Source organism: Meriones unguiculatus, chromosome 4, assembly GCF_030254825.1.
Source record: "Meriones unguiculatus strain TT.TT164.6M chromosome 4, Bangor_MerUng_6.1, whole genome shotgun sequence".
Lineage (NCBI taxonomy): Eukaryota > Metazoa > Chordata > Mammalia > Rodentia > Muridae > Meriones > Meriones unguiculatus.
Window position 1 is genome coordinate 54340408 of NC_083352.1, and position 18915 is coordinate 54359322.

At 42.7% G+C, this 18915-nt stretch overlaps 1 long non-coding RNA gene across 1 annotated transcript; it reads left to right on the plus strand.

Annotated features, from left to right (window-relative positions):
- The first annotated feature begins 4618 nt into the window (after positions 1-4618).
- Positions 4619-18854, plus strand: LOC110563482 (uncharacterized). Its single transcript, XR_009591398.1, has 3 exons — positions 4619-4780; positions 7183-7364; positions 10370-18854. It is a non-coding gene; the product is annotated as an uncharacterized LOC110563482 (long non-coding RNA).
- The last annotated feature ends 61 nt before the right edge of the window (positions 18855-18915 follow it).

The window sequence follows — 18915 nt, forward strand, 5'->3', positions numbered from 1 at the left end:
GATTTTATCTGAGATACAAGAAGCAATAGATAACAAGAAAAAACAAATGGATAGAAAACCTCTTTCTAAGTACAGCAGGTCTCAGTATAGCTAGACCACAGCCCTACCCGAGTCGCCCAGGATTCCCACTGAAGAAGGGGGCTACAGGTTATTAACTAAGAGCTGGCAGCATCCTGCTGCGTGTTTTCCCACAGGATCATCACATTTGCACCTCTGGATAACTAAGCCAATATCATCTTCCCTGTTTTCCTGATAAAGTTTAACGTAGAAACTGTAATAGCATGTCTAAATTCAAGTGTACAGCCAGGATTCAAACTCAGGTTGTTAGTCCGAGTCCAGAGTTAGTTAGTGCTTATGTGGCCAGTGTCATGTCATATAAGGTTAAAAAAATCTTATATAAAACAGTCACACTGACTCTATATTTTAAATTAAAAAAACTTATGTTCTCATTTGTTATCTTCTAAGAAAGTTTCTACTTGCTCTTCAGTAGAAAGAAAAGGAATACTTTCACCGACCATCTAGTTTATTATTTATTTCAAATTCCTGAGGTCTAGGGTTAGTCTAATTAGCCAAATAAATTAAAATTCCTGTGTAATTGTTTGTGTGAGTCAGGGTCTCGTGTAGTCCAAGATAGCCTCGAGTTTGCCATGTAACCAAAGATGGCCTTGAAATCCTAACCCTCCTGTTCTACCTCTCCAGTGCCAGGATAACATGTATGTACCATGGTGCATGCTTTCAACTTGTCCCTTAAAACAGAGTATGAATTTCAGTTTCCTGTTTTCTATTTATTCATTTACTACATCCACATATATATTCTCTCTTCAATTCACTACCTTAAGAACATGATGAATTTAGTTTCCCAGAGGGAACTGATGCATATTTCTATAAAATTGATACCTGTTTTACTTTTTTTGGTGTCTATATGTTCATATGTATATATGTGCACACATGGAGGCCAGAGGTAGATGTTGCAATATCTTCTTCAGTCAGTCTCCACCATATTGTTTTGAGACAAATTCTGTCATCGAACCTGTAGCTCGTTAATTCAGCTAGCCTGGCCGGCCAGTGAGCCCCAGCCATCTGTCTTGGGTGAGTGTCCAACCCCAGGTCCTCATGTTTGAGCACCAAGCACGTTACTGACTGAATCCTCTCCCCAACACCTATTTCACTTTGCAAAAACTCATCTACCGTATTCTCCCTCTGACATTATCACCTCTCTTTCTGTGTCTGTAGATATTTATGCTGTGTGCTGGTTCCGAGACCACCACCCATTGCTTAGAACAGACCGTTTACAGATACCATAGAGCTTAGGTACTTTCAAAGGAGAGATATTTTGCGTGTAAAGCAGGAGCTTGTTTTTGATCGTGTCTCCTCAGTAAGTGACCTCCACTGTGAACCTTTGTGACCCCCACGTTTAGTGATGTTTTTAATGCCTGAGCACCTGACTCATACAGCAGCTCCTCAGGACCTGCACTCTGTGGGGGGGGGGGGCTAATTTACCAACAGGCAGATGCACAGTCAAATTCTCCATTTTGAACAAAGGGATTCAGAGTTTGGTCCTCAAGAAGTATGCTACCAAAGGGCAGGAGTGGCTGTTTCTACCATGTGCTTGAAAATGCATTAACAGAGGAAGTGGAGTTGCAGGAAGGAGAAATTTGGGGTAGAGGAGAATAGAAAGGGAGGACCATGTGGCCTGTGAAAAGGGGGCAGGGGATGTGCGGATTTGTTCCTCAAGGGTAGCCAATCACCAGCTCCAGTTGCCACAGAGATTCCACTTCTTCGTTTGTAACAATGCCCTCTATCCAAATTGCTTTAGTGTGCTTCTCCTCTGCCACCAAACTATCTTGACTATAGCTGTATGCCTAATGCAGATTTGGGTTTCTGGGTATGTGGTATGTTGGGTGTTGGTCCTGTGCACTGTGTATTCAAATGCTGATTTCTGTGCCTCAAGATCTGGTTGCAGTCCAGACATGGGCATTGTCATGATCACTGATCGATGTTGTGTAAACATTGATCCCCAATTATTTCTGCTTGGTTAACAAAGAAGATGACAAGCCTATAGCTAGATGAGAGAGGACAGGGAGGCTGGACTTGCGTCCCTAGTAAAGGGGTCTCAGATAGGTAGGGAGAGAAGAAAGAAAAGGAAAGAAAGGACATAGCCAGACTAGTGCAGAGGGTTAGAATAGATGAATAGCCAGACTAGCATAGAGGGTTAGAGTAGATGAGTATCTGCCTAGCTCTAGTGCTGTAAAGCTTATTGAATCAATCTAATAGGTCTTTGTGTTAAGTGCTTGAGAGTAAGATCAGGTGGTTAGAAAAGACCCCAAATTACACTTTATTTCTACAGTGGTAGACTTTGAGATCTCTTGGGATGACCAGAGACAATCTAATGATGTCATCTGCTCTGGAACAGAACCCAGGACACATTTCTTTTCCCAGCTGAAAGGGCAGGCTCGCTAGGTAGACCAGGAAGAAATTCCAGTTTTGCCACTCAGTAGTCTTATGATCTGGGGCTGTCTAACATCTCTGCTTTGATTTCCTTGTTTTCAAACACAACAGTAGCACTATTTTTCTATGGCATAGTTTGTTGTGAGGATTAAACACGAGCTAATAGTGTGATTGATGCCTAGTGTTTGGATCCTTGACCCAGGAAGGCTTGTCTTTTGCCTGAATGCAACCCCACTCTACACCACAAATACTCCATACCCAAACATATGTGTATAAATACATGAATTGTGTGATAACACACACATGTCTGTAATATAGTGATGCATACTTGCAATAAGATAGTCTTCTCCCTGTCCTCATGGACCACCTGTACACCTGGCTATGGATGCTAGATGAAAATACACTGTTATCTTACCATCTGTTTGGCTTACCCGTTGGTTCTCTGTTACATTCACATGCTCTTTAGTGCTTCATTCTGCTTAGTTATTTATTCTTAACAAGTTTCAGAGTCCTCTCTTAATGCCTGTGTCTTTGAAAAAGGGAAAGAGAGAGACTGGCGAGTCAAGGTGTCATAGATGGCCAATGAGTGAAGGGGGTGGTTCCTGGTCTTCATACTTTTGCTCTAAAACAGAACCCGTGGACACATTTCTTTTTCCAGCTGAGTGGATCAGCAAGGGTGGAGTGACAATATCAAACCTTGAATGTGCAACCCTCCTGGCCTGGATTTTGCAGTTTGCTTGTGGCAAAGAAAAACTAGGCAGTCACATTGTATTATGTGCTTCAGATGCCATATGACCATAATCAGGCTGGGTGGCTTAAACGAGAGACATTTGTGTTGTCACAGTTGGAGAGGCTAGAAGTTTGGATCGAGGTGTCAGCAGTGTCAATTTCTAGAGAGGCCTTTCTTCAGGCTTGCAGACAGCTGCTTTCCCAGTGTCCTTGCACGGCCTTTCCTCTTCATGCTCCCAGGGAGAGAGGCGGGGGAGAGGGGGAAGAGTAGCAGCAGTGGAGAGTACATTTCTGCTGGTGTTCCCCTGTGGGCACTCCCCTGAATGTCCCTTAACCCTTCTGACAGGAACACAGTCCGACTGGACCAGGGGCTTATCTCGTGACTTATCTGGGGAGACATAAATGGAAGATTTATTTACCCCAAACAGGGAAGGAGTCGACAGACCATGGAAAGATCCGGTTAAGTCCAACCTTGTGAATAAATGACTTTATCTGGGCCACTTCCAGGAGCAAAGGTGACTCATACAGGCAGGTGCACCATCAAAAACTCTCCCGTACACTGCCCCCTCGCTCGTTTTTTTACTTGAAATGTTATGAAACATTTTTAGACAGGAGGGAGGGGATCAGAAACCCAGAGAAGGGTCTCTTAAAGATCTGCAGGCCTTTCCCCAAGAGGAAATGTGAACAGCCCCATTAGTAAGACTATAGACCCAGCTGTTTCTTTTGTTGCCATGACTTCCTGTATGTTGCCGGCATTGCTCTGCTTCAATATGGCAATGGTCACGTCAAGAAGCCTGGAGGAAACAGCTCTACTCTAGGCCCCCAATCCCAGGAATTCATTACTCTTATTTACTTCCTTGGAAAGCTACAACTCCAAATAAGGTCACAGTGGAGGGCAGGATTTCAACATGCCAGTCTTGAGTTTGTTGTCCATATCAGGTATCAGGTCCAGTTTGAGGTGAGTTTTGTTTTGTTTTGTTTTTAATTTAGCCCCAGTCTCAACATCTAGAGGCTTATTGTGATTACATTTTTGCATCGAATCTGTGTCAGTCACTTTCCTCTTACTCTGATAAACACCATGACCAAAAACAACGTGGGGAAGCAAGGGTTTATTTTGTCTTATAGTCTACCACCTATCACTGAGGGGTAGCCAAGGCAAGATGTCAAGGTAAGCACTTGAATGAGAAGTCACAGAGGGACTCAGCTTGCTCATGTTCAACTACCTTTCTTATATAGTCTAGGCCCTCCTGCCCAGGGGTCGCATGGCCCACAAGAGGCTGGATCTTCCCAAATCAACAAACAATCAAGAGAATGTCCCCACAGACATTCCTGCAAGGCCATTGTCACTGAGGCAATCCCCTAAGTTGTTTTTAGTCAGTGTTTTATCACGGTAATGGCTAGAGCAAGGTCCATGTTTTCTGCATGACTGTGCAGTCCAAACTCTAAGCTGAGAGCAGGGTCTCTGAAAGATAGATGAGGACCAGTGAACAGTCACAGTGAAGTTCCCATGGTCGCACAGGTGCCACGTGGAAATGCGGAAGCTACTACACTGCCGTTCTGTCTCACGGGTCAAGCCCTGTGGCCTCGACTTTGGCTTTCTCAGGTGAGCTTTCAAGAATATACAGAGCCCAGGCATGGCCACGGCTGTCACCCAGTGTTCACCCCAGCAGTGCCATGTGCTAGAGCTACACTAGAGTCTTGGATATAACCAGCCAGTCAGAATGCCTGCCGAATCAGGGGGACTCACATTGGTCTGGGGTGCACAGCAAGTGAGTTAAGAACTATATAAAACAGCAACGAAAAGGGCAGATCTAGGGAGGAAAGCAGGGAGGCAGAGAAACCGAGGTGAACTGGTCAGAGGGCTGGCCAGCTTCAGAATGAATTTCAGGAACAGTTGAGTTTTCTTATGCATGACTTGGCAGACATGACACACTTAGATAATCTGAAGCATACAGAGCTACGTTTAAACCACTGGAAAAATTTAGGCAAGGGACAAAAAGTTCCACAACATTTCTGGCATTATACTTTTGTACAGACTTTCCTGAGAGGTCTCATCTAGATAGGAACCAAACACATCAAAACCCTGCGTGTGTTTATTAGCAATCCCATTTAAGTGAATGCTTAGGGGCCCAGTCAGTAGAGGGCTTGCTGGGCAAGCATGAGGATTTGCTTTTGATTCCCTGTCACCACAAAAGCCTGGCATGGCGGCCTGTATTTGTAATCCCAGGACTGGGGAAACACGTGTGTGTATCCTTGGGGCTGGCTAGGCAGCCAGTGTAGTTGAATCGGTTAGTTTCAGTTTGAGAGACCCTGTCTCAAAACACAAGATAGACAGTGCCTGAGTAACAAACACCTGTGCTTGACATCTGGCAGAACACACACACACACACACACACACACTCACATTCACATGCACACCTCAAAGGGAGCCTGCTTTGTTTTTAATATTTTCATTTTATGTGCAGTGCCTGAGTGTATGTGCTTGTTTCACGTGTATGTAGGTGTCCACAGAGGCCAGAAGATGGTGCCAGATCCCACTGGAACTGAAGTTATGGTTTCATGTAGGTTCTAGGAACCAAACCCAGATCCTCTAAGGCAATAAGAGCTCTTAATCACTGAACTTGCTCTCCAGCCTCAAAGTGAAGTTTTTACTTTGGATTTTGTTCTTTGTGTACAGATGACCTTAACTGTTGGTTAGCCTAATGTTATGATTTGACTCTGATGTCCCCTGCTGGTTCCAGTTTTTAATGATTTTTGAGAGACAATGCGGCTTGGCTGGCTGAAGTGAGTGACAGAAGGCCAGCCTTTAAAGGTCACAGCCTAGTCCCTTGGTTCTGGCTTCTCTGCCACCTGTCTATGAGATTTGAACCGGATTGTCACATGATCTGATTGCCGTGCTTTTAGGGGAGTACCGAAATCCCCTAAAACTTTGAGCCAAAAACAATGTTTCATCTTTAGGTTGTTGCTACAAGGTATTTTATCAGAGCAATGAGAAATTAACATAGGGTAGAAATCAGAGTTGCCGTTCTTTGCAGTGTTTTCTTTTTTTTAATTTGTGTGTGTGTGTGTGTGTGTAAAAATTCCTGTCAATATATGCACACATGTGCATTTGCACATGTGTTTGAAAGCCTGAGGCCAATGTTGGGTGTATCTCTCCCTTATTTTTATTAATATTTTTATATTTTTAAATAATTTTATACATTCACTTGTATCCCAGCTGAAGCCCTCAGCTTCTTTCCCTCCCAATTGCAGTGTTTTTTGTTAGTAATTTATTTTATGAACATTATGTCCTCAAAGAAAAATTTCTGACCTAAGCCCCAAGTTATGTCCTAACAGGCTTTACCTCCTTATAGGTCCTCCCACCTTTATAATTAAACAGTAATTGAGTGATTGTTTAGGATTTCTCTTCCTTGCCAAATTATTTTCCCAATGAAAATAACAGGCAAGCTAGTTTTAATCATAACAGTATCCATCAGGGGCTCTTGCCTATAGCAATACATTCTTTGTGAATGAGTTATTTCATTCACTCACTTATTCATCCATTAATAACATTTGAAACCCTGGGAAGTATGTTCCAGTTAGGAAAACAAATATTAATGGAGTTTTTGCATTCAAAGATTTCACAATTTAGTATAGAAAGTTTTTCATCATCTTAGGTAAATGTTCCCTTTGAGAACCCAGTGAAAGAGGTGACTTTCTTCTCCAAAATGCTCACCTCCACTACTCATGAGACTTTGTATTCAATTTACCAGGCCCCTTTCCTGGGAGGACGATCAGTGTCTCCCTGAAACAAAGTCAAGGTGTTTGCACAAAATAGTCTTTCAGGCATGCCCAAAGTCAGGGGAGAGATAAAAAAAAAGAAAGAAAGAAAGAAAGAAAGAAAGAAAGAAAGAAAGAAAGAAAGAAAGAAAGAAAGAAAGAAAGAAAGAGAAAAGTGCATTACTGCCTTTTCCCATGAGCTAGGAAAACTGTGTGTATTAATTACTTTCTGTGTTTCTGTGATAGAAATACCTGGCAGAAAAAGCTGAAGTGAGTAGTGGTGTATATTGTTTCATGGCTACAAAAAGTGACAGATCTTCACCTCAGGTGGACAAAACAGAAGATCCTGGTCCATAGCGGGAGCGTGAGGTGGTGGGTCTTCCCGGCATGGGGATCATGATGCAAAGAAAGCTCGTCCAGAACCAGAGGTGGGTGTGACCTTCAAGACTTAGTGCCTCACTTCCCTCAGCCGAGCGCACTCCCCTCCTCCCCACCCCCAAGGCTCTACAATCTCCCCAAGACACTGCCACCAGCTGGGGGACAAGATGCTCAAAACGGGCCTGGAAGGGAACATTTCAGTGTCCGCGGCACAAAACGTGTTGAACCGCGTCTCGGATGATAAATTGGGTGTTACTAGGGAAAGAGGCGCATTAGGAATGGAGATGACAGTGTTTGCCAAAGCATGGCTGTGTGAAATAGCTTGTTGTCTCAGAGAATGCCGAGTGCCTTGTGGAGCTGTGGGAGGGCCTGGAGACAGGCTGTGCGATTTCGTGGGAGGGGGTGCAGGCAGGCTGGAGGACGGGGTGCCGGTCACTCACGGGGAGCAGTTTGTTTCACACTATTGCAGGGTCTCATTCAGGACCACTACGACTGGCGTTGCAGTTTAGACAGAGCCCCCTGGTGGAGGTGTGGAGGGCCTACTGCCGAGGCTGAAGAGGCTGCCAGAGCAGCGGTGCTTGTCTTTCGGGTCCTGAAGAGAGGTGGACCCCAGGGAGGAAGGAGATAGCTGGAGTGATAAGCAGGAAGGAGGGTCAACAGGACTTTGTGACTCCATGTTGGCTAAGAGAGAGCTGGCAGGAATAAGCTCCGAGGTTGCCTTCGACAGCTAATAGCCCTCACGCCAGCCTCTTGAACTAGCTCAACAAAAGAAAACTTCTCAAGGGTCACACACTGAAATGGAGGAAACTGTAAATGGTGAGAGAGAGTTTGCTGTACAACCCAGACGATCTGGCAGGATGAGGAATGGCAGCGAGGAGAGCTAACTTGCTCTGTAACCACAAAGACTGTGATCCCAGGGCAGCCACATAGGGGCAGCTGTCCATTTTCCCTTCTGGAAATAAGAACAAGGGCTGTATCGGGATGCTAGGCTGTCCACACAGTGGGCCAAAGAGATTGCTCACCGTCTCCCAAAGACTTCTGGGAGACTGTCTACCTGGCAGCAAAGGGGAGAATTCCGTTACAGATCTGCCCAGTTGTATGCCGTTGGTATTGAGGGGATTTATTAATCAGCATGAGCTCAGAGTTGTGAATTCCTTTATCTTTTTTTCTGAGACCCAGTAGACAAGATTTACTCTGTAACCCTGGCAGCTCACTCTTTAGACCAGGCTGGCCTCAAACTCAGGGATCTGCCTGCCTCTGCCTCCCTAGTGCTGGGGTTAAAGACGCTCTGCCACACCAAGGTGCCTTTTATTACATTTTTTTTTTTTAAAGCACTAAGAATCTCAGTGAGAATTCTTATAAATAGAATTTCTTGCCTTGGGCCTATAATCTCAGAACTCAGGAGGCTGCCTGGAATAGTTTGAGTTTACAGCCAGCCTGGGCTGCATATTAAGTTTGAGGTCAGTCTGGGCTACGTAGTGAAAACCTATTTCAAAAAATGGAATGAGGAGCCAGGATAGTGGCATACACCTATAAGTTCTGCTCTTCAGAGGCTGAGAGAGGACGGTTAGGAATTCCTGGTCGATCTTAGTTAGACAGTAAATTTGAGGCCAGCCTGGGCTACATGACACCCTATCTCGCCACCGCCACCCCAGACACAATTTCCATTAGGGATCTGAGGCTTTATAAATCTTCATATCTACGAATGTGCAACGCACTCATTGTTAGTTGAGCTTCAAACGTCACGTGCCGACGTGGTGGGCTTTCAGTTAAAACGACTTTCATAGCAGTCCTACCGGAGCAATTCACACACCATGCAACTCACATATTTAAAATGCATGCAGTAAATGAATTTTTTTTTTACTTTGAAAATTAAATTTTTGGGGGTGGGCAATAAAATTGTATTCACTTTGTAATCAGAAAAAATAATATGAAGGATATTTAAAAGTTGTAAAACAGACCTTCCATACAAGGAATTTTCTCTTGTGATTATTAGGGCCAAGAGGAAATATATCCTATGTGGGTTTAAGTGAAACAAAAGTATAGAATATGATGAAAATCATGCCAGGAAAGTGACATGTTCCTGAGATGGAGTGTGTGTTCCCATGACGGCTTCCTTCATTGTCCTGCTGGGTACGGGAGACCCAGTTTAATTTACAAGCCCTGATTTTGTTACCAGGGGACTAGGGGGAAACCTTCCCGCTCGGTAATCCTTTCAGCCAAAGGCTGACAGGTCGTGATGGGGAAAATTCTTACCCAGGGTACTAGTGATATCATATTAATCAGGAAAAATAAGTAACAGCCTTGGGGGTTTAAACTGATGCATGTGTGGACAGAAAAGCTCAGCCCATCCATCTACCGTGTGCGCACTGGGAGAAAGGTGGAAGGTTCTGAGGATGCCGGATGTCACCCCACATCACATGTTAATGATTTTTAGTACAGGTGGCACAGCTCTGAAAACATATGTTTTTGTTAAAGTAACTCTGCCTGGAAAAGTATCACCCAGATTTTGCTATAAAGTGGACAGAACTGTTTGCAAAGACTGAACTTGTCTGCTTTGTGTAAGAAACCAGAGGCCAAGAATATGACCACTGCTTTTGGTGGTTTGGCTAACAAGTTTTTTCCTTCCCAAGATCACATGTGGGTGTGTGTTGGGAGCTGTGACTCAGCGGCCTGCTTTGATATTTAAATCTCGGCAGAGAGATGGCTTTTAGGAGGCCTTTACTAAGGGCAGAGGAGAACTTGCAAGTCCATCTCCTTTTGTTGGTGACAACAAGTGGGATAGCTTGTGAGGGTCACACCTTCCTCAGGATCCTTGTGCAAATTAACCTATTGTTCTGAGATGTTTTACTGGCAAAAAGTAACTACTCAAAAAAAAAAAAAGTGGTCAGAAGGCTGGAGGCCGAAGAGGCAGGCAGAGACTTGAAACTTGCTGCTGGCACTGCTTGCTGCAGCAGTCTGCCTTTTTCTGTGGCTGTCGAGTCTGGACCTTTAAAAAGTTTCCTGTGTGCTGTGTGTTTACTTTATTAATTTTAATCCTCACACCCAACTCAAGAACCGTTCGACTCTGCCCGGCTGGCCCCGGCAGATTGGCGCCCAGACGTGGGGCTTGAGATACAGGGAATCCGTGAAGGACACTGCAGTGTTTGGCTCTCGAGCTCGCATTAAATAGAAGGGGTGCGGTGAGTAAATCCCAGAATAAAAATGGGACAAGGCATTAGCCTAATGTTTTCTTTATGGAACTTAATTAAAGGTAGTCTGTATAAGCAACAGGAAAACTGAAAAAGCTAAACTTTCAGGCTCAGAGAGAAGGAGGTTAGAAAGATGGCAGGCTTCAAGAGAAAATGTTATTATACCATCAGCTCCTCCAGAGGAGTTGTATTGCCCTTCTGATGACAATAATTTCTTGCCAGAAGGAGACTTTGAAGAAGACTTGCAACCTAATGAGGTTGCAGAGTTGGAGGAAGAACCAGATCAGTACTATTCTGAGAGATACCCTCCAATTCAGGATATGCATGTTAAAAAGCGTAAGCTTTGGCAAAAAGAAATTAAAAAAGACTGGAGTATGGTTTGGAGGAAATAAACAGAAAAATTGGAGAATTAACTACTAAGGAAAATGAGACTCAATCTTGTACTCCAATCCCATCATTGGTGGAAGGCTTAGGCCCTCCTCCTGGGAATACTACAGTTTCAATGGCCCAGAAGACAAGGGGACATTTCCCTTTGTCCACTGTATGAACATCTGTATCTGCTTTACAAGCTTCTTTACAAGAAGCCAGGCAGAATGGAGAAGACATGTCTGAGTTTTATAGTTTTCCAGTTCTGGAGCAACCCGATGGACACGGTAATATGGTGAGAGTCCATGCTCCTATACCTTTTAAACAGATAACAGAATTAAAATCTGCATGCTGCCAATACGGTCCTACAGCACCTTTCACCCTGTCTCTGCTGGAATCCATTTCTACTGAGGCTCTCTGCCAGGGGACTGGAAACAGTTAGCAAGAGCATGCTTATCAGGAGGAGATAATTTATTATGGAAGTCAGATTTTGCAGAGCATTGTCAAGCTACAGCGAACTTAATCGAGCTCAGCAAATTCCTATAACTTATGACATGCTTGCTGGAGAAGGAATCTACAGGGAAATAGGACAGCAATTGGATTTTGATGTGGCCATTTATGCTCAGGTCAATACTGCTGCCCGGAGGGCCTGGAATAAGCTTCCACAAGCTGGTAGACAGGTGGAGGATTTGTCTAAAATCTGTCAGGGACCTGACAGATTTTAAAAAATTTCAAGATTTTGTGGCAAGATTAATGCAAGCAGCAAACAGACTTATAAGTGATGAAAAGTTTGGATTGTTATTAGTGAAACAATTGGCTTATGAGAATGCTAACAGTGCTTGCCAAGCAGCCTTGAGACCAAAGGCCAAGGATTGGGGTACTACGTTACAGACAATAGTACTCATCCAAATAATTAGGTTAATAACGGCTAAAATTCAAAGCTCTCTGGCTGCAAGGTATTTGTCAGTTCTTTCTGGTAAGGCTCAGCCAATTTATTAAAATATCAACTAAAATAAACAACTGGGCTTTGTTTGTTACAGCATAAATTGGCTAAGACCCCATTTAAAATTAACAACAGGAGAACTAAAACCACTTTTTGACATTTTAAAAGGAGAGGCTAATCCTTTGTCAAAAAGGGAACTTACCAAAGAAGCTCGTGATGCTTTGCAAAAGATAGAATTAGCTATTGAAAAGCAGCATGTTCAATATATTGATTATTCAAAAGAATGGGGTGCATATATTTTGGCTACTGTTCATACTCCAACTGCTGTATTGTGGCAAGAAGGACCATTATTATGGTTGCACCTGCCTGTGTCTCCTGTTCGAGTTCTGACACCATATTATGAAGCAGTGGCTAGTTTAGTTCAAATGGCTTGCACAGAATCTCGTAAATATTTTGGTAGAGAGCCCTCCTTAATTGGAGTCCCTTTTACCAAACAGCAAGTAGATTGGTTATTTCAAAATGTAGATTGTTGGGCGATAGCTTTTGCTCATTATTTAGGACGTATTGATAATCATTATCCAAAAGATAAATTATTTCAATTTGCCAATGAGCATGCTTTTGTATTTCCTAAAATAATTAAACAAAAGCCATTACCTCAAGTTCCAACAGTATTCACTGATGGATCTTCAAATGGAAAAGCTGTTTATGTACTAGAGGAACAAACTTTTGTTTTGCAAACATTGCCAGCCTCAGCTCAAGTTGTAGAATTACAAGCTATTGTTGCAGTCTTTATAAATTTGGCTTCTACCTCTTTCAACTTGTATACTGATAGCCACTATATAGCTAAAGCTTTACAAGTCCTAGAGACTGTAACGTATGTTAATACAGCTAATAAACAAATACAAGATCTATTTAGAGAGATTCAACAAAGTATTTGGAGTCGTGTGCAGCCTTGTTACATAGGGCATATTAGAGCTCATTCAGGGTTCCTGGACCTTTAACTTTAGGAAATGATTTAGCAGATCTAGCCACACGTTTGGTTGGATTAACTCAACAAGAATTGGCTCAAAATTCTCATGCATTACATCATCAAAATAGCAAGAGCTTAAGAAAACAATTTAATATTACCAGAGAAGCCACTAGACAAATTGTAAGATCATGTTCCTCTTGCCCTGAACATTTTAATGTACCTCATTATGGTGTCAACCCTAGAGGTTTGACTCCCAATCATTTGTGGCAAATGGATGTAACTCATGTCCCAGAATTTGGGAAACTAAAATATGTCCATGTAACAACTGACACTTTTTCAGGATTTATCATGGCAACTCCCTTAACAGGGGAAGCCACCAAACATGTTATAAGTCATTGCTTAAAGTGTCTTGCTGCAATTGGTATACCTTCTATTAATATAAGTCATAAAACGGGCATTCCATGTAATTTCCAGGGCCAAAATATTATAAAATGAGCCCATGGAACTCTTAATAACCAATTGCAAAAAATAAAAAAGGGGGGAGTCATCCCCAAATATTAATCATGCTCTCTTTATTTTAAATTTTTTGAATGTGGATACACAAGGCCGTTCTGCGGCTGATCGATTGTGGCATCCTAATATCAAAGATAATTTTTGCCCAAGTAAAATGGAAAGATCCAATTACTGGAATATGGCAGGGCCCCGACCCTGTATTAATATGGGGAAGAGGGTATGTTTGTGTTTTCCACAGGACGCAGAGGGAGCCAGGTGGATCCAGAGAGGCTGGGACGGTTTGCAGTTGTTCCCCAGAAAGATGTTCCCGCTGCAGACGACCGTAAACTCTGCCCTGACCTAGACTGAAAAGCTGCATTGGACCTGAGCTCCTGACACCGCTCTTGCTTCATTCTGCTCCTGGGAGAAGACATCATGAAGAAGAACCTCTTATATAATAAACTGGACTAGACTGTTTTGCTACAAACTTCAACAAAATCAAAGGAGAACTAACTGTGAAACTTTAATCTGGCTCTGGTTTTCAGCAGAGCAAAACAGACTTGCTTCAGGAACTATTGGGGGTCCTGCAACTACCTATGTAAATTCTCCTTTTGTTTTGCTGCTTGGAGATCTTAAGCTTTCAAATGGTTCTGTTTGCTCAACAGCCTTTTACTGTGGTTCCTCTAAATGTTTCTCAGACTTGGTAATTTGCACAGGGAGTCACCTGCTAGTCACTTTTGGAGTGTTACTTTGGATTTGGCTTACGATAGGAGACGTGCTCCTATCAGTGACAACAAAATCTGCCTGAAGGCCTTTTGGTGTGTCAAAGCTGAGCTGATCTGCACAAGATCATATCACAGTGTCCACCCTAGCAGAGGTTGGTAGTCAAAGACGGGTAAGTTTTCTCTGGGGTGTATGAAAATCCATGTACAAATATTGACCCAAAAATGGGGACATGAATAAAAAATATATACCTTTCGAGAGAAACAACCTAAGACAGGCACAATCTTCTGCTCCATAACTATTAAGTTATGGACAATTTTAAAAATATAAAAAAGGGGAACATGTCGGGAGCCATGACTCAGCGGCCTGCTTTGAGATTTGGCTTTTAGGAGGCCTTTACTAAGGGCAGAGGAGAACTTGCAAGTCCATCTCCTTTTGTTGGTGACAACAGGTGGGATAGCTTGTGAGGGTTACACCTCTTCCTCAGGCTCCTTGTGCAAATTAACCTATTGTTCTGAGGTGTTTTACTGGCAAAAAGTAACTACTCAAAAAAAAAACGTGGTCAGAAGGCTGGAGGCAGAGGAGGCAGGCAGAGACTTGAGACTTGCTGCTGGCACTGCTTGCTGCAGCAGTCTGCCTTTTTCTGTGGCTGTCGAGTCTGGACCTTTAAAAAGTTTCCTGTGTGCTGTGTGTTTATTTTCTTAATTTTAATCCTCACACCCAACTCAAGAACCGTTCGACTCTGCCCAGCTGGCTCCGGCAGGTGTGTTATGGCAGAGGGGCTTTACAAAGCTGGGCCCAGCACCACCTATGAACTAGTCTTGCTTTTGAACCAGGGTCTCCCTTTGTATTCCAGGAGAACCTCCAACTCGTGATCCTCCTGCCTCCACCCCTCTAGTGCTGGGGTCACAGGCAAGCATCAGTGTTCCTGGCATACAATAATGTTTCTTAAATGTAGCTGTTCTATTTTGACCTCTAGAAACAAACGCATGCAGAGCCTTCCCAGCATAATGCTTGCCTAGGACTTTAACGCTTGCTAGAGCCTGGCTCATCTTACTTTTCCTGTAACCAGCCTTTGTTCCTCATCATTTTGGTCACACAATGACCTATCCTTGTGTCTGAATGCTGGGTCATGTTGCTGAATTTCCTATTGTGTGTGGTTTTAATATGCTATGATATTCTATAAACATACCTTTACAGTCTTTCCTCCTCCTCATAAAGTGTAGTGTTTAGCATCATCTGCTCTTTGGGAGGATTCTTGAGGAGGAAATATTACTCTGATCAATTTGCTACACAATCACCATGCCTGTTTCTCGCAGAAATTACTGCATGAGCTGGAGATATGGCTTAGTTCACTTGCCAGCATGTGTGAGTCCCTGGATTCAGTCTCTGGTATCACACATATACACACAAGTAATTTACTCTATGTAAGTAGATAGGTTTTCATTATTTTGTGGCTACTGAGAAACTCAGGATAACATAGGTATTGCTTTAGTGCTGACTAGAATCGGATATTTTCTTCATTGCTGGTCTTGAACTATATCTTCAGCCTTAGAAAGATTCTTTTTTTTTAATTTTTATTATTAGTTACATTTTTTCTTTTCCTTTCTTTCTTTCTTTCTCCTTCCTTCCTTCCTTCCTTCCTTCCTTCCTTCCTTCCTTCCTTCCTTCCTTCCTTTCTTTCTTTCTTTCTTTCTTTCTTTCTTTCTTTCTTATTAGTTACATTTTATTAACTGTATCCCAGCTGTATCCCGCTCCCTCATTCCCTCCCAATCCCACCCTCCCTTCCTCATCTCCTCCCTGCCCCTTTCCAAGTCCACTGATTGTGGAGGGCCTCCTCCCCTTTCATCTGACCCTGTTTTATCAGGTATCTTCAGGACTGGCCGCAAAGTCCTCCTCTGTGGCCTAGCAGGACTCCTCCTCCCTTGCGGGGGGTGTGTCAAAAAGCCTGCCATTGAGTTCCTGTCAGAAATAGTCCCTGTTCCCTTTACTATGGGAAACCAATTGTTTTACTGAGCTACCACGGGCTACATCTGAGCAGAGGTTCTAGGTTATATCCATACATGGTCCTTGGTTGGAGAAATAGTTTCATAAAAGACCCCTGTGCCCAGATATATTTGGTCCTTGTGGAGCTCCTATCCTTTCCATGTCATACTAACTCCCCCTTCTTTCATATGATTCCCTGCACTCTGCCGAAGGTTTGGTTATGAGTCTTAGTATCTGCTTTGAAACACTGCTAGGTAGAGTCTTTCAGGGGCCTTCTGCACTAGGCTCCTGTCCTGTTACTTGTTTTCTCCTACGTCCAATGTACCTCCCATTTGTCTTTCTAAGTGAGGATTGATCATCTTACCCTGGGTCCTCTTTCTTGTTTATCTTTTTTAGGTGTACAGATTTCATTATGTTTATCATATCTTATAGGTCTATATAAGTGAGTATATACCATGTGTGTCTTTCTCCTTCTGGGATACCTCATTCAGAATGGTCTTTTCTAGATCCCACCATTTGCCTGCAAATTTCATGATTTCCTTGTTTTTGATTGTTGAGTAGTATTGCATTGAGAAAGATTCTTATACCACACCTTTATTTCCATCAAATTTTCTTCTCGTCTTACTTTACTGTCCTGACCTTTGGGAAAAAGGGGCAGTTGAGGCTCATTAACATTTTTTAACTGATCTTTTTATAGTACCAGAGATTGAACCTAGGCCCTTGCATATGATGGTCAAGTGTTTCCACTGATCTTCACCTCCATCTTAAAAATGTTTATTCATTGCATGCCGTGGATGTCTAGGGGTGCCTGTGTCATGGTGTACTTGTGGAGGTCAGATCACAGCCTTGAGAGTTGGTTCTCTACTTACATTTTTGTGTGGGTTCCATCCTGGTTATCAGGCTTACACAGCAAACACCTTTACCCTTCGAGCCACCTTTTAATTTTTGTTCAACCCACATTTTGATAAATTGCCTAGGCTATTCTTGAACTCATTCTGTAATCAGGGTAGGCTTTGAACTTTCAAACCTTACGCCTCATCTCTCCAGGGACTTTAGGGATTACAGGCTTTCATTGCCAGGTCTTGCTCATTTTTGTCTTTTAAAATAATTAGTTCCATAGCCTACATAGGAGGATAATACTCCTCCCAGAAGCCACGGCTAACCAGTTAAACAAAAGAAAACAAAACAGTGCCAAGTACACGATATTTCCCCTACAGTTGTTAATCAAGGGGAGCCTGGATACCATTAAGGCAATACAGGCTGTTGCCATTTCTCTTGGTTACCTATCAAAAAGTAACAGAGCAACCCTAGTGTTGAAGGCAGCATACAACTCTGGCCATAGGACTTGAAGAAATCAAGCCGGTACTGACCAAGCAGCTTCTTTCCTGTTGATTAGCTTTCATATTACGAAAAGATGCTATGGAGGCTGTTTGAAGAGTAAAGTCATCAGTAATCTTGAGATGAACCTGCAAATCTGTAATAAGGACTCTCCTGGCACGAACATGCCCATGGGTACAATAACGGCATGAATGGTATTGATGTAACCAACGATTTTCTTATAGAATTTAAGGCCTTTCCTCCACTAGAGAAAACCCATAATTCGTACTGTAAATCTCTCCAAGGACTTGTGGCTAGAACATACAATGACTCTAGAACTGAACTTAGTACTTTTATTTTGCTTAATGGACATAGCATCAAAATGTCTGCTAAGTATATATCCCTTTATCTGTAGATGTATTATCTAATCCAAAGATTAATTAGAATAGTTCTCAGACATCACCAGAAAAGCCTTCCCCCCCCTTTGGATGGCAATTAACACAGAGTCTTACAACTAGTGAAAACACAAAGAAAAAAAATGTCTGAAGAGTGCTCAGCCATAAATGGGATACCTGTCTCAAACCTTCTCTCCCTAAGTAGCCCAGGGAACATTTCAGATGAGGGGGCAGAATGATTGTACGGCCAGAGTTCCAGGAAAACGGGGCACTGGACCCGACAAGACTGCTGCATTCGCAGTAACTGTGGTTGCCTGCACAAGACCTGCATAAGATTAACCCAGTCACCATCCCAGCACAGCTGGGGAAGGGGCACATAACTGCCCCTCAACTGAGGCACTATCGATAGCTGGTAGTTGCTAGGGAAGAGAGAGCCTATTTTCTTAGGGCTGTGAGCCCTAGTAGTTTGACCATGCTCCAGTGGATGATTCCACACTATTCTACATCTGAACAGCATTCCTACCATCTGAATAGCAGAAAAAGGACTTCATGGAATATGTATGTAACTTATAACATATATAAGCATTTATGGAAATACACGCATGCATACACATCTGAAGTTGGAAAGCGAATGTTGGTGAATCTTTGGGAGGAGTTGGAGTGGGGACATTAGGAGTGAATGAATGACTAATATTGTATGTATAGATGAAATTCTGAAAAATATAAACCTATTATACTTTAAAGGATATGTATGTATGCATGTACGTATATATGTATCACAAACCTGGTGTGTTGGGCCATGCCTGAAGTCCAAGCACTCACTAAGCTCAGGTAAGACTGTCATGAGTTTGAGGCCAGTATGAGTTATGTGACAAAACACTATCTCAGTAAGAACACAGTGAGGCAGGATGCTTGAAAACAACTCATGTATTCTTCAGCCATTTCAAATCCCTTTTGGATTTAGGTGAAAGAAAAATGAAAATGTTAAAATTAATGTTAAACTTTAATTTAAACTTTCAGAGTCATTTTTTTGTCAATTTAAAAATCAGCCCTCGGATCCAACTTTGCCAGCTTTCTGTGTCTTCATTCCTCACTGCATTTTTCTTTGACTTCTTCCATCAATACTACTTTGGACTTTACTAAACAATTTTAACACACTAGTGTTTTATATGAGTAAGTCCTCTTGCTCCAGGTTGTCTATTTTTTTAAGCCATAGGC